General features: G+C 37.5%; 1 protein-coding gene across 1 annotated transcript in view; it reads left to right on the top strand.

The window, feature by feature from the left end:
* The window catches only part of FAM171B (family with sequence similarity 171 member B), an 89,842-nt gene that overhangs the window by 1,090 nt on the left and 73,822 nt on the right, over window positions 1–14,930 (top strand). The gene's annotated exons all lie outside the window — the stretch shown is intronic.

Raw genomic sequence — 14,930 nt, 5'->3', positions numbered from 1 at the left:
GAGGGAATACGACTGGAGTATATATGGCTGTAAAAGTCCCACAGTTCCTACTTAGGCCCCTTACCCCCGTCCCACTAAAGCTCTTACTGGTAAACAAAAAGCTGGAATATCCATTTTAATAGCCTCTCCCCACCCCACACTACGTTTCTCTTCAATACTATAGATACTGCCTGCTATTTGGAAATAAAATAGCCATCAAATTTCTGGCAAGTGGGTTTAGGTTTCTGCAAAACCAAAGTGAATTATATTGTAGCGTTCATTTTTGTTTTAAAATCCTCCCTAGTAACATTTTACAGGATGCTGAAAATGAGATCTTAAAGAGTGGAATCAGCACCTTATTTTGTATTGCTTGCTCATCATCGAAGAGCAATACTCAGGCAAGCCAGCTGCAATTAATGACACAGCCAGGATGATTTAATTTATCAGAGTGCTCTGTGCATAGAATGAAATCACCAAAGTGTGCAGGAAATCATGTGTTTCTGACACCTTCTAAAACCAATTAATAACACTCACATGTGGATAAAAGTCCTGAAAAAGAAAACAGTGTTCTGTGGTTTTCCTCAGGTTTTTGTAACTGAAAGTGATAACAACATGGTTTGGGTGAGGCTTCTGTAGACATGCTAGTCACAGAACTTAAGGAAATTTGATATAGGAGAGTGACTCAGAACCTGTCTTCGTTACAAGAGGGATTTCATAAATTAACTGCGAAACAGAAGTTTGTGAGAATGTTGATGGTTTTATGGTTTGCAGTATATTTTTATTTCAGTTTATCTTCTTTCAGGAATATTAGTTAAATGGGTTTTGACTATGACAGTGTACATACCTTGTGACGAGGGTTATGAATAACTGCAATAATAGGAAACCTTTCATATCAAGTACCCAAATTAAAATACTTGTTTTCTACTATTTTGTAAGGGGATATTCTCCAAAAGGATGTGATTGTTTGAGAAACTAACAGTTTTTGTCTTATTTACCTTTTGGATTAATTATGATAAAGTAGTCACTATCCAGTAGATTGTAAACCCTGGTGGCATAGTGGTTAAGAGCTACGTCTGCTAACCAAAAGGTCGGCAGTTTGAATCCACTGGTGCTCCTCAGAAACTCTATGGGGGTAGCTCTACTCTGTCCTATAGAGTCGCTATGAGTCGGAATTGACTTGACGGCAACGGGTAGGTAGGTAGGTAGGTATCCAGTAGATTGGAGCCCTGGAGGCACAGTGGTTAAGAGCTGCAGCTGCTAACCAAAAGGTCGGCAGTTTGAATCTACCAGCCACTCCTTGGAAACCCCGTGGGGCAGTTCTACTCTGTCCTGTAGGATCACTGTGAGTCGGATTTGACTTGAGGGCAATGGGTTTGGTTTTATTGGTTTGGTATCCAGTAGATTAAAACTAGAGCCTGAAAAGCAACATTTGATAATTCTTGCTTCTCTTTCAAAAACTGACCCCCAAGTCTGGGGGCTGTGCTTTCAGGGGACATCTGTGTCAATTGGTATAACAAAGTTTATTAAGAAAATGTTCTGCATGCTATGTTGGTGAGTGGCGTCTGGGGTCTGAAAAGCTAGCAAGTGGCAATCTAAAATGCATCAGTTGGTCCCAGCCCACCTGGAGTAAAGGAGCATGAAGAACACCAAAGTTAAAAGGAATGTATTAGCTCAAGAGACAGAAAGGGCCACATAAACCAGAGACTGCATCATTCTGAGACCAGAAGAAGCTAGATGGTGCCCAGCTACCACCAATGACCACCCAGACAGGGAACACAACAGAGAGTCCCTGATGGAGCAGGAGAAAAGTGGCGTGCAGAATTCAAATTCTAGTAAAAAGATCAGACTTAATGGTCTGACTGATATGAGGAACCCCAGAAAGCATGGCCCCCGGACTCTCTGTCAATCCAGAACTAAAACCATTCCTGAGGCCAACTCTTCAAACAAAGACTAGACTGGACTATGGGACATAAAATGATACTTGTGAAGAGTGCTTCTAGCTCAAGTAGATACATGAGATTAAATGGGCAGCTCCTGTCTAGAGGTGAGATGAGAAGGCAGAGAGGGTCAGGAGCTGGTTGATTGGACACAGGAAATCAGAGGTGGAAGGGAGGAGTGTGCTGTCATAGTATAAGAAGAGCCCTTAGGGTCACATAACAGTGTATGTATAAATTTTTGTATGAGAGACTAACCTGTAAACTTTCACTTAAAGTACAACAGTAAAAACTTGAAAAAAAATGACCCCCAAGCCAGTGGCAAACAAGAGAGCAAGTCCATTGACCACTCGCTTAGTTATTGGAATATTGAGGTGTATAATGAAACACAGCCTATAAGCAAGTAAAGTTAAAATATTCCTCTGAGCACATTGTGGTCTCTAAAGTGAAGTGGTCTTTTTGCTTCAACCTTTATTCCTCTACCTTCTATTCTCCACACACAGCTAGAGTGATTCTTTTAAAAATGTTAAAATAGGTTCATTTCTACTCATAACAGAATGGCTTCCCATCTCTCTCATGCTAGAAGCCCAGATCCTTAAAATGGCCTACAAAGGCCTAGATAATCTCTCCCTATCCCCCCTCCCGCCCTCAGCTCCCATGGCTCTTAGGCTAACTTGCTCTACTGTAGCCACATTGGCCTGGCAGTTTCTTGAATTTGCATGTTGGCTCAGGCCCTGGACCTTTGCACTTACCATTTCTTCTACCTGGAATTCAGGAACATCACTTTCTTCAGGTTTTGCTCATATGTCACTGAAAGCTGAGAGACGTTTCCTGACCAGCTACTATTAGATAGTAATCTGCACACCCTTCTAGCCTTTCCCTGATTCATTCTCCTCTGAGGCACTTACTATCCTCTACCATTCTTATAAGCCTGTCTCCCTTACTAGGATGTAAGCTCCATGAGGGTGTAAACTTAGTTTTATTCACTTATATTTCTAGTACCTAGAGGAGTGCTTGGTATGCTGGAGGCACTCAAAGGTTTGTTGACTGAATGAATCAGGATCACTTTCACTTTCTGGATATATGCTGTTTAATATCTTGTGAAATTCTTCTTTGGAATTTGTCGTCGTGTGTTGTTGAGTGGATTTTAGCAGGGGATATATAAAAATAAAATTAGGTAGAAATGTTTGTAAGTAGAAGTTATAAAGTATATAAATTTTAGATCTTTAATTTTAGTTAAATTCAGTCTTTTATCATATGCTAACTGTAGAGAACTGATTGATAGCAGTATTTGAGTCTACTCATTACCTTCTGTGGAGAAGATTCTTTGCTCAAATGCACCTGTAATCCTCTTATGACCTAGAAGGGTATTAACATATTATACCTTTAAATAACTGTGATTGAGCCTGAGTTCATTCTTTGCCTCTGTATGGTCTTCTGACTTGCCTTGTGAAAAACTATGAAACTTTACTCAGGCAAAATTTAGAAAACTAATAAAGCACATTTCAGTGACTTGTTTAGTGACTCATATGTGACTGAGCCTTATCAGTCAATAGTAGAGAAATTGACCATTGACTTTGGTAAGTATTCTCTGGATTTTATTATTCTGAAATTTTATATCTTTTTGTATCGAAACAAGAAACAAGAAAGTGAGTTTTAAAAAAAGTTAAATGCAAGATTAAAAAAAATCCAAATTGGTCTTCTGGAAGGCATTATACATTAAAGATGAGGATTAAAAAAAATCCATTTTCTCATTAATTTATAAACACTGTCTTCAGAGAGTAGTGAGAATAAAGATGAAGATGGAGATCTAGCTGTCAAATCAGTTTTCTCTAGTGTATGCAGCTCTGATTTCTCCATCTACACCAGTATTTGCTAGAAATAAATATTTGAGGGATCAGAGGAGAATTAATTTGGGGGTTGGTGGTAGCTGAGGCAACCATATCATATTCACTCTGATGGCCCATTAAGTAGGAGACATGCTGGGGGTGGGGGGCGAGGGGAGCTGGAGAAAATAATGAGCTCCATTTTAAATTCTCCATGTGAAGCATAGACACAGGGGATATCCATGGATATTTTAAAAAATGTTCTTTGCTCATAGAAGAAGCTTCTTAGGTAGGTATATTTTCAGGCTATGAAAAATTTTGATTGTACATTTCAGTGATATATATTTTAAAACTTTATTTTGCAAAATGTCAAATATATACAAAGTATACATAATAGTGTGTATAATGAATGCTCAGACCCATGACCCACCTTCAGCAATGATCAAAATTCTGTCATTACTACTTTACTCACACCTCCACTCACTCTCACTACGTAGGATTATTTTTTAAAGTTTTTTTTTTTAAGGTAAAGTGTACATACATATAGTATGTACATACATGACTGTACTGTTTTGACAAATGGACATGCCCATGTAACCCTCACCCCTATCAAGATATAGAACCTTTGCATCACCCCAGTAAATTCACTTATGCCTCCTTCACAAGCAGTCCCTACTGCTTATGCAGAGACAACTATTGCTCTGATTTTTTCCATCATAGATTAATTTTGTGTTTCTAAACAACAACAAAAAAAAACCAAACCCATTGCCGTTGAATCGAGTCCAACTCATAGTGACCCTATAGGACAGAGTAGAACTGCCTCATAGAGTTTTCAAGGAGCACCTGGCAGATTCAACTGGCGACCTTTTGGTTAGCAGCCCAGTGCTCAACCATTGTGCCACCAGGGTTTCTAGAACTTAATAAAATGGAATCATATAGCATAGCATAGTACTCTTTTGTGTCCAGCTTCTTTAGTGTAATTTCCATAGGTTTCATCCATATGATTTGTTCAGAATTTTATTCCTTTTTGTTACTGGGTAGTATTCTGTTGTATGAATCATCACAGTTTGGTTTTTCCCTTCTCCTGTTGATGGACATTTGGGTTGTTTCCAGTTTTGGCTGTCGTGAATGAAGCTGCTATGAACATTCTTGTGCAAATGTCTGTGTTGCCATGTTTTCATTTCTCTTGAGTAAATGCCTAGGAGTGGAATTGCTGGGCCAAGTGATATACTTTTGAAAAAATTAAATTTTTTTTCTTCATATTATATGTGGAAGGAACCTACCTTATTTAATAAAATGAGTTAAAAAAATGAAATTTGATATAATGTATTATAAACTTTTTTATAGAGTCAAATAACTTGATTTAAACTTCTAATTTAAGTCAACCTGATGAAAATCCCCTATCCATTAAAGTATTTATTTATTTACTTGTTTCTTTTCAAGAAATTAGAAAATCAATAGGAGGAGTAGAAATTGACTATCCAGAAGTACTCATGCTTTAAAGACCATGTTCCCAGAAGGGGTAATTATAATTTCTTCCCAGGATTTTAATAACCAAAAGGAACTATTTCTTGGTGTTAATTATAGGTTGAAAAACACATGCCATTGTGTTGAATTTGAGTCCAGTTTATTTTAGTGGTGGTTTTACAATGTTCTTAACGTGACTGAACAGAAACTAAATAAACAGTACTAAATATTTTTCTGGAGCAAACCGCTTTCCTCCAAGTAGGTAAATATTGAACTTGATTCTCTTTAAATGTTCTCTGTCTGACTAGGTTAGCAGCAGTATTGCTGTCATTCATTCATTGGCTTAGTGTAACCTTTCTTAATTTCCTTTTGTCAATTTCAAATTGCCTTAGCTAGGAAATGGATATAATATTTTCCATCTGCTATTGGTAAAAGGGGGCCCTGGTGGTGCAGTAGTTGAGAGCTATGGCTGCTAACCAAAAGGTTGGCAGTTCGAATCCACCAGCCACTCCTTGGAAACCCTATGGAGAAGTTCTGCTCTGTCCTTTAAGGTTGCTATGAGTTGGAATTCAACTCCACAGCAATGGGTTTATTGGTAAAAAGTGTGCTTTGGAATATTTACCTGAAAAATCCTAAAACTATGAAAAGCTTAATGTAGTAATGAGATATATCGTAAACTTAAGAAAACAGCTTCTGTTTGCTTTGAAGATTCTGTTTGGAAATGCTTCTTTGTGTAAGCACAATCCACATGTTCAAGACGTATCAAATTCTGTTCCTTTTACATTCTTTTTCTTTGGTGACTGTTTATGCCATAATGACCAGGCGGTATTCTTAAATACTTACTGATGATGTGTGTGAGTATAAAGGCTAGTTCACTTGGACCTGAAATGAGTAGTCCTGAGTATAATTTCACACAGGGCAGTGGGTGTCAAGGAAATGGTAATCACTTTTCATCATGACTAATGTGTCAAATGCATCTCAGTAACCTAGTGAACCAAGAGTGTAAAATATCTCAGTAATGTATTTCACCTCTCTGAAACCTTCAGTTAAGAATTCATGTTGAACTGTCCATAATAAGGTTCTATGTCTTGCATGGAAATTGAGATTTAAAATTAATTTCATTTATATGTGAGTGAGATACTAACTTCTTTTTAATGTGCTTTTTTTCCTCAAGTAGGTTTATACCGGTATTATCAATTGTTGTATTATAGTTCAGTTTTGTTCCTGTTCAGTAAATAAATTTTTGAAAAAATTTTGTTTTGTTGTCATTGAGAGTATACTCAGCAAAACATACATCAATTCAACTGTTTCTACCTGTACAAGTCAGTGACATTCATTACGTTCTTTGAGTTGTGCAACCGTTCTCACCCTCCTTTTCTGAGTTGTTCTTCCCCGATAATGTAAATTCACGGCCCCCTAAGGTTCCTATCTAATCTTTCAAGTTGCTGTTGATACAAGGATCCCATATCGATAGTTCCTAGAAGAGCATAACGCTCAAGGCAGACATTTTTTACTAGTTAAGCTATACTATTGTTTGGTTTTAAGAAGACTTCAGGGATATTTTTTGTTTTAGTTTTAAAGATTATCTCAGGGCAGTAGTTTCAGGGCTTCATCCAGCCCCCTTGGCACCAGAAAGTCTGGACTCCATGAGAATTTGAAATTCTATTCTGGATTTTCCCCATTTTGATCAGGATTCTTCTATAGAATCTTTAATCAAAATGTTCAGTAATTGTAGCCGGGCACTATCCAGTTCTTCTGGTCTCATGGCAAAGGACGCAGTTGTTCATGGAGGCAGTTACCAACACATTCCATATCCTCCTCCTATTCCTCACTCTTCTTTCTTTCTCTGTTGCTCCAGGCAAATAGAGACCAATTGTTGCCCTCAAATGGCCGCTTGCAAGCTTTTAAGACCCTAGGCACAACTCAGCGAACTAGGCGGTAGACCAGAAGCCCTAAACATGCTATTAGGCAATTAACAGGAATGTCCTGTGCAACCATGACCCTAAACCTCCAAACCAAGGAACCAAATCCCATGAGGTGTTTGGTTGTACATAAGCAGCCTCAGCAGCTACTCTTTTTTTTTTTTGGTCGTTGTTGTAAATACATCCATCACACAACTTTTGCCAGTTTAACTTTTTATCAGGTGTACAGTTTGTTGACAGCAATTACAATAATTGGCAGTGCAGTCCTACCCTTAATCAATGCAATTTTTCCATTGCTGTTAACCCTCCTTTTCCCCCTCCCTCCCAACCCTGGTAACCACTAATAAACTTTGATCTCTGTGGATTTGCCCTTTCTTGTCTTTTTATATAAGTGATGTCATACAGTATTTGTCCTTTTTGACTGACTGTTTCACTCAACATAATGTCTTTAAGCTCCATCCTTTTTGTAGCATGCATCAAGACTTCATTTCTTCTGTTAGCTGAGTAGTATTCCATTGTATGTGTGTACCACATTTTGTTTATCCATTCATGTGTTGATGGGCATTTACGCTGTTTCTACCTTTTCACGATTGTGAATAGTGCTGCAGTGAACATTGATGTACAAATCTCTGTTTGAGTCCTTGCTTTCAAGCTGTTTTTTTTTTTTTTTTTTGTAATTAAAAAAAAAATTGTACTGTGCTTTTCTAACTAGGTAGTAGACAAGGATCAACTTCAGTGAAGGGGGAAGGACAACACACAATACAGGGGAAGTCAGCACAACAGGACCCAAGCAAAAGCTAAGAAGTTTCTTGGACACACCCAAACACTTTGAGGGACAGAGTAGCTGGAGCTGAGGTCTGGGGACCACAGTTTCAGGGGACATCTATATCAATTGGCATAACAAAGTTTATTAAGAAAATGTTCTGCATCCCACTTTGGTGAGTGGTGCCTGGAGTCTTAAAAGCTTGCGAGTGACCATCTAAGATGCATCAATTGGTCCCATCCCACTTGGAGCAAAGGAGAATGAAGAACACCAAAGACATAGGGAAAATATTAGCCCAAGAGACTAAAGGACCACATAAACCAGAGACTCCACCAGCATGAGACCCGAAGAACTAGATGGTGCCCAGCTGCCACCAAGGACTTCCCTGACAGGTAACACAACAGAGAGTCCCGGATGGAGCAGGAGAGAGATGTGGAGCAGAACTCAAATTCACACCAAAAGACCAGACTTAATGGTCTGACAGGGACTGGAGGAACTCCTGAAGCTATGGCTCCTGCAAGCTCTGTTAACCCAGAACTGAAACCATTTCCAAAGCCACTCTTCAAAGATTAGATAGTACTATAAAACAAAAATAATACATGTAAGGAGTGTGCTTCTTAGTTCAGTTAGGTAAATGAGACTAAACGGGTGGCTCCTGTCCAGAGGCAGGATGAGAAGGCAGGAAGGGACAGGAACTGGTTGAATGGATAAGGGAACCCGGGGTAGAAAGGGGAAGTGTGCTGTCACATTGTGGGGATTGCAACTAATGTCACAAAACAATATGTGTATAAATTTTTATATGAGAAATTAACTTGAGCTATAAACTTTTACCTAGAGCACAATTAAAAAAAAAAAAGGAAAATTTTTTTTACCATGCTTTAGGTGAGAATTTACAGCGCAAATTAGATTCTCATTCAAAAATTTATATAAAAATTGTTTTGTGACATTGGTTGCTTTCCCTGCAATATGTCAGCACTCTCCACTTTTCCATTTCCACCTCGGGTTCTCCGTGTCCATTCGTCCAGTTTTCTTGTCCCTTCCTACCTTCTCGTCTTTGCTTTTGGGCAGGTGTTGCCCGTTTGGTATTGCATACTTGATTGAACTAAGAAGAATGTTCCTCATGTGAGTTATTGTTTCATAGGCCTGCCTAATCTTTGGCTGAAAAATGGATTTTGGGAGTAGCGTGAGTTCTGAGTTAGTAGGGCATCTGGGGTCCATAATGTTGGGGTTTTCTCCAGTCTCTGTCAGACTAGTAGGTCTGATCTTTGTTAATTTGAATTTTGTTCTACCTTTTTCTCCTGTTCTGTCTAGGACCTTCTATTTTGATCACTGTCAGAGTAGTCAGTGGTGACAGCTGGGCACTGTCTAGTTCTTCTGGGTTCAGGCTGGTGGAGGCTGTGGTTTATGTGGTCCATTAGTCCTTTGGGCTGGTATTTTCCTTGTGTTTTTGGTTTTTTCATTTTTCTTTGCTCCTGACGGGATATGAGCAATAGATGTAACTTAGATGGCTGCTTGAAAGTTTTAAGACCCCAGATGCTACTCACCAAAGAAGATTGTAAAGCATTTTCTTTATGAGCTGTATTATGCCAATTGATCTAGATGTCCCCTGAGACTGTGATACCCAGTCCCAGCAACTCAGTCCCTCAGGGTATTTGGATGTGTCTAGGAAGCTTCTATGACTTTGCCTTGGTCGGATTGTGCTGACTCCCCTAATGTGTGTTGTCTTTCCTTTCATCAAAGTTAACACTTGTTTACTATCTAGTTACTGATTTCTCTCCCCACCCCTCCCCTCCCTTGTAACAATCAAAGATTGTTTTTTTCTGTGTATAAACCTTTTTTAGAGTTTTTATAATATTGGTCTCATACAATTTTTGGCCTTTTGTGATTGACTTATTTCACTCAGCGTAATGCCCTCCAAATTCGTCTTCCTTGTTTGAGATGTTTTGTGGACTCTTCATTGTTGTTTATTGTTGTGTAGTGTTCCATTGTGTGTATGTACCATAATTTGTTTATTCATCTGTTGATGGACACTTAGGCTGTTTCCATCTTTTTGCTGTTGTGAATAGTGCTGCATATGTCTGTTCATGTGATAGCTCTTATTTTTCTTAAGATACATTCCTAGTAGTGGGATGGCTGGGTTGTATGGTATTTCTATTTCTAGCTTTTTAAGAAGGTGCCATATCATTTTCTGAAATGGTTCTACCATTTTACATTCCCAGTAGCAATGCAAAATAGTTCCAAGCTCCCTGCAGCCTCTGCAGCATTTGTTATTTTCTGTTTTTTGATTAGCACCAGTAATGTTGGGGCGAGATGGTGTCATGGATTGAATTATGTCCCCCCAAAAATGTGCGTATCAGTTTGGCTGGTCCATGATTCCTGGTATTGTGTGATTTTCCCATATATTGTAAATCCTCCCTCTATGATGTTAATGAGGGAGGATGGGTGGCAGTTGTGTTAGTAAGGCAGGACTCAGTCTACAAGATTGGGTTGTGTCCTGAGGCAATCTCTTGAGATATAAAAGAAGTGAGAAGAGAGACAGGGAGACCTCATACTACCAAGAAAGCAGTCCCAGGCGCAGAGTGCGTCCTTTGGACCTGGGGCCCCTGTGCAGAGAAGCTCCTAGTCCCGGGGAACATTGATGAGAAGGCCGATGGAGAGAGAAAGCCTTCCTCTGGAGCTGATGCCCTGACTTTAGAGTTTTAGCCTACTTATTGTAAGGAATAAACCCTCTTTTGTTAAAACCATCCACTTGTGCTATTTCTGTTACAACAGCACTAGATAACTAAGACAGATGGTATCTCGTTGTAGTTTTGATTTGCATTTCTATAATGCCTAATGATCACAAGCATTTCCTCATGTGTCTGTTAGCCACCTGAATGTCTACTTTGGTGAAGTATCTGTTCCTTTCCTTTACCCATTTTTTAATTGGATTATTTGGCTTTTTGTTGTTGTTGTTATAGATTTTAGAGTTTAGACCCTTGTTGGGTATGTCATAGGCAATTTTTTTTTCCCAGCCTGTAGGTTCTCTTTTTATTCTTTTGGTGAAGTCTGTTGATGAGCATAACCATTTAATTTTTAAGAGCTCCAGTTGTCTAGTTTATCTTCTGGTGTTTGTACATTGTTCGTTATGGTTTGTATTGTATTTATGCCATGTATTAGGGCTGTTAGTGTAATCCCTATTTTTTCTTCCATGATCTTTATCGTTTTAAGTTTTATATTTAGGTCTTTGATAGATTTTGAGTTAGTTTTTGTGTATGGTGTGAGGTATGGGTCCTGTTTCATTTTTTTACAGATGGACATCCAGTTTTGCCAGCACCATTTGTTAAAGACTGTTTTTTCTCCCCCCATTTAATGGACTTTGGGCCTTTGTCAAAGATCATCTGACCATAGGTGGATGGATTTATGTCTGGGTTCTCAATTCTTTTCTATTGGTCTATGTGTCTGTTGTTGTATCAGTACCATGGCTGTATAATAGGTTCTGAGATCAGGTAGTGTGAGGTCTTCTGCTTTGTTCTTTTTCTTCAATAATGCTTTGCTTATCAGGGACCATCTTTCCTTTTCATATTAAGTTGGCGAGTAGTTTTCCATCTTGTTAAAGAATGCTCTTGGTATTTGGATCAGGATTGCATTATATCTGTAGATCGCTTTGGGTAGAATTGACATTTTCACAATGGTAAGTCTTCCTGTTCTTGAAGATGGTATGTTTTTCCATTTATATAAGTCTCTTTTGGTTTGTTGCAGTAGTGTTTTGTAGTTTTGTTTGTGTAGACACTTTACATCCTGGTTAGATTTATTCCTAAGTATTTTGTCTTTTTTAGGGGCTATTATAAATGGTTTTGTTTTCCTGATTTCCTTTTTGAAGTTCTCTTTGCTGGTGTATAGGAATCCGGCTGATTTTTGTATGTTGATCTTGTATCCTGCTACTCTGCCAAATCTTTCTATTAGTTCCAGTAGTTTTCTTTTGGAATCTTCTCTATGTGTACTATTATATCATCAGTGAAAAGGGGTAGTTTTACTTCTTTCTTTCTAGTTTAGATGCCCTTTATTTCTTTTTCTTATAGCTCTTGCTAGTACGTCCAGGACAATGTTAAATAGGAGTGATGATAAAGGACATCTTTGTCTTGTTTCCATTCTCAGGGAGAATTCTTTCAGCCTCTCCATTGATAATAGTATTGGCTGTTGTTTTTGTGTAGATGCCTTGTATTATGTTGAGGAATTTCCCTTCTATTCCTATTTTATTGAGAGTTTTTATCAGGAATGGGTTTTGGATTTTCTCAAATGCCTTTTCTGCACTGATTGAGATAATCATGTGATTCTTTTCTTCTATTTGTGTGGTGGATTATTTTTATTGATTTTTTAATGTGGAACCATCCTTGAATACCCGATATGAGTCCCACTTGGTCATAATGTATTATTTTTTGGTATGATGCTGAATTTTGTTGCCTAGCATTTTTTTTGAGAATTTCTGCATCTGTATTCATGAGAGATATTGGTCTGTAATTTTCTTTTTTGTGGTATCTCTGCCTGGCTTTGGTATCAGGGTTATGGTGGCTTCATAGAATGAGTTTGGGAGTATTCTTCCTTTTCTATGCTCTGATAATAGTTTGAGTAGTACTGGTGTGAGCTCTTCTCTGTATGTTTGGTAGAATTTTCCAGTGACGCTATCTGGGCCAGGGCTTTTTTTTTGTTCGGAGGTTTTTTTTTTGTTTTTTTTTTAAATTACCTCTTCAGTATCTTCTCTTGTTCAGATTTTCTGTCTTAGTTTGTGTTAGTTTAAGTAGGTAGTGTGTTTCTAGAAATTTATCCATTCCAGGTTCTCAAATTTGTTGGAGTACAATTTTTCATAGTTTTCTCTTATGAATCTTTTTATATCAGTTGGGTCTGTTGTAATGTCCCCCATCTCAATTCTTATTTCAGTTGTTTGCTTCCTTTCCTGTTTTTCTTTTGTCAGTTTAGCCAGTGATTTGTCAATTTTGTTTTATCTTTTCAAAGAACCAACTTTTGGTCTTGTTGATTTTTTAAAATTTTTTTTTGTCCTCTGTTTCATTTATTTCTGCTCTAATCTTTATTGTTTTTTTTTCTTGTGATGCCTGTGGGCTTCTTTTGCTGTTCTCTTTCTATTTGTTTGAGTTGTAGTGCTAATGTTTTGAATTTGGCCTGTTCTTTTTTTATGTGTTTATTGGTATAAACTGACCTCTGAGCCCTGCCTTTGCTGTACCCCAAAGTTTTGGTATGAAGTGTTTTTCATTCTCACTTGATTCTAGGAATTTTTTAATTCCCTCTTTGATTTCTTCTAATACCCAGTTGTTTTTAAGCAGGGTGTTATTCATTTTCCATGTATCTGATTTTTTTTTCCTTGCTCTTCCTGTTACTGATTTCTGCTTTCATGGCATTGTGATCAGAGAGAATGCTTTTTATTATTTCAATGTTTTGGATTTTATTGAGGGTTGCTTTGTTGCCTAAAATGTGGTCTGTTATGGAGATTGTTTTATGTGCGTTGGAAAAGAATGTGTCCTTTGCTGCTGTCGGGTGGAGTGTTCTGTATGCGTCTGTGAGATCAAGTTGGTTGATTATGGCATTTAGATCTTCTGTATCTTTGCTGAGTTTCTTTCTAGATGTTCTGTCCCTTACCAAGAGTGGTGTGTTGAAGTCTCCTACTATTATTTTAGAACTGTCTATTTCTCTTTTTAGTGCTGTTAGAGTTTATTTTATGTATTTTGGAACCCTCTCATTGGGTGTATATATATTTATAAAGGTTATGTCATCATGGTGGATTGTCTCTTTAATCATTATATAATGTCTATCCTTGTCTTTTATGGTGGATTTTGCCTTAAAGTCTGTTTTATCTGAGATTAGTATTGACACTCTTGCTCTTTTTTGGTTACTGTTTGCTTGATACATATTTTTCTCATTCTTTGATTTTAATATATTTATGTCTTTGTGTCTAAGGTGTGTCTCTTGTAACAAGACAGCATATTGATGGCTTGTGTTTTTTTTTAATCCATTCTGCCACTCTCTGTCTGCAGGTGCATTTAAGTCATTTACATTCAGTATGATTATCAATAGGTGTGAGTTATTGCTGTCATATTGTTGTCTTTTTTTTTGGTACTGACATTTTCTTTGTTCCTCCTACTTTCCTGTCCTGAGTTCCTTTTGTTTGTTTTGTTTTTTATAGATTTTGTGTTTACTGAGTTTATGTTTTTCTTCTTCTATTTTGATGAGCAGGTTTGTTAACTTTCTTTGTGGTTACCTTGAAATTTACCTTTACCTCCCTAAGTTGGAACGAGTCCTTTATTATTTGCTATCACCTTGTCTTCCTCTCCATTTGTAAGTTCTATACCTACACTGTTTATTCCTTTTTTTGTTGTTTTGACAGTGTAGTCATTTATGGATTGACGTCATTGTTTTCTTGTTTTAAGTCTTTTAGCTTTGTTTTATTATTGAGAGTGTGTCCTATGTGGGACTTACTGAGCTTCTTAGATGGTCAATTTTTCGTCTTTCATGATATTTGGGAAGTTTTTCTGCCAGCAAATCAACAATCTTCTCTGTATTTTCCATTTCTCTCCTTGTTCTGGCACTTTGATCACGCTCGATTTTTACTCTTGATTGTGTCACACATAGTTCTCAGGTTTTCTTCATTTTTTAAATTCTTTTCTCTGATTTTTCCTCCAACAAAGTGGCATCCATGGATTTTTTTTCTTTAGTCTCACTGATTCTGTCTTCCATTCTTTCGGATTTGCTCCTAAAACCTTCTGGTTTCTAGTTGCTGTTTTTGTATGCTTGTTAATTTTTTATTTATTTTGACATTTTGTTCTTGTGTTATTTTCCTGAATTCTTCTGTTGCTTTGTCTGTATGTTTCTTAATTTTGGCTATGTTTTGGTTGGTTCTGTCTGTGTTTTCCATGATTTTGTCTGTGTTTTCCTTTATCTGTTTCCTAGTCTCTTGGAGAGCTGTACATATTAGTCTTTTGAATTCCAGGTCAGGTGGTTCGACTGCCTTTTCTTTTTCACAAGGTTATCTGATTCTTTATTTTTGTTA

This window comes from Trichechus manatus, unplaced genomic scaffold (genome assembly GCF_000243295.1).
Source record: "Trichechus manatus latirostris isolate Lorelei unplaced genomic scaffold, TriManLat1.0 scaffold00142, whole genome shotgun sequence".
In the NCBI taxonomy this organism is placed as follows: Eukaryota; Metazoa; Chordata; class Mammalia; order Sirenia; family Trichechidae; genus Trichechus; species Trichechus manatus.
This window is presented reverse-complemented; position numbering and strand designations above follow the sequence as displayed.